We start from the raw sequence: 1,423 nt of genomic DNA on the forward strand, positions 1-1,423 counted from the left end.
CAACTTCTCCTTTACAGTATTATCATTTTTGTTTTCTTAAACTGATACAACACTGACTTAATTTATTGCACATTTTTAAATTGTGAGGTTACTACCTATCGTTATTCTCTTTTCACATCTTAGCATTTACACTGATTCTTTTTTTCTCTTTCATAGACTGTAGCATTAATTGTCTAGAGAAGGAAATGGCAACCCACTCCAGTATTCTTGCCTGGAGAATCCCAGGGACAGAGGAGCCTGGTGGGCTGCCGTTTATGGGGTTGCACAGAGTCGGACATGACTGAAGTGACTTAGCAGCAGCAGCGTTAATTGTCAAGTCCCACCACTCTATCTTTAGGATATTGCCTGGAATTTTCCTCCTTCTATATATCATTAGCAACCTACAGAGTGAGAGCTATATTTTTGAAATCAATTAAACAAAATTACCTTTTGTATCTGACCAAGCAAATAGTCAAGACAAGACTTCTCAGCTCAGGATTCACTGGATGACCTCACTCAGCAACTACTCCACTCCTTTAGTCTCTGAATTCCTCCTCATCTGCTTCCCTAACTACCAGAGCTGGCAGCACTGGCTGTCCCTGCCCCTCAGTCTCCTCTTTCTTCTGGTCCTGGGGGCCAATGCCACTCTCCTGATCACCATCCGGCTGGAGGTCTCTCTTCATGAACCCATGTACTGTTTGCTCAGCCTCCTCTTCCTGCTGGACATGGTGCTCTGCCTCACTGTCATCCCCAAGGTCCTGGCCATCTTCTGGTTTGACCTCAGGTCCACCAGCTTCTCTGCTGCTTCCTCCAGATGTTCATCATGAACAGCTTCCTCCCCATGGAGTCCTGTGCATTTTTGGTCATGGCCTATGACCGCTATGTGGCCATCTGCCACCCACTGAGGTACCCATCCATCTTCACTAACCACGTTGTGGCCAAGCTAGTACCTTCATTGTCATACAAAATGCCCTTCTCACTCTACCCATTCCCATTCTTGCTGCCAGGCTTTGTTATTGTGGGGAAAATGTCACTGAGAACTGCATTTGTGCCAACCTGTCTGTGTCCAGGATTTCCTGTGACAATTTCACCCTGAACACAGTCTACCAGTTTGTGGCTGGTTGGATGATACTAGGCTCAGATTTCATCCTCGTTTTCATCTTCTACATCTTCATCTTAAGAGCTGTGTTCAAGTTCAAGGCCGAGGGAGTTGCAGTCAAAGCTCTGAGCATGTGTGGCTCTCACTTCATCCTCATTCTCTTTTTCAGCACCATCCTTCTGGTTGTGTTGACAAATGTGGCCAGAAAGTGTCCCCATGGACATCCTGATCCTGCTCAATATCCTTCATCACCTCATACCCCCTGCCTTGAACCCTGTTGTATATGGGGTTTGGACTAAAGAGATAAAGCAAGGAATTCAGAAACTGTTGCAGAGAGGGATGTGA

The 1,423-nt window shown here is 45.8% G+C and overlaps 1 pseudogene; it reads left to right on the top strand.

The window, feature by feature from the left end:
- The first annotated feature begins 485 nt into the window (after positions 1-485).
- LOC147357911 (olfactory receptor 56A1-like) lies at positions 486-1,423 on the top strand (annotated as a pseudogene).

This window comes from Bos grunniens, chromosome 15 (assembly GCF_055505025.1).
Source record: "Bos grunniens cultivar Pamir isolate PY7600 chromosome 15, Bosgru_T2T1.0, whole genome shotgun sequence".
Lineage (NCBI taxonomy): Eukaryota > Metazoa > Chordata > Mammalia > Artiodactyla > Bovidae > Bos > Bos grunniens.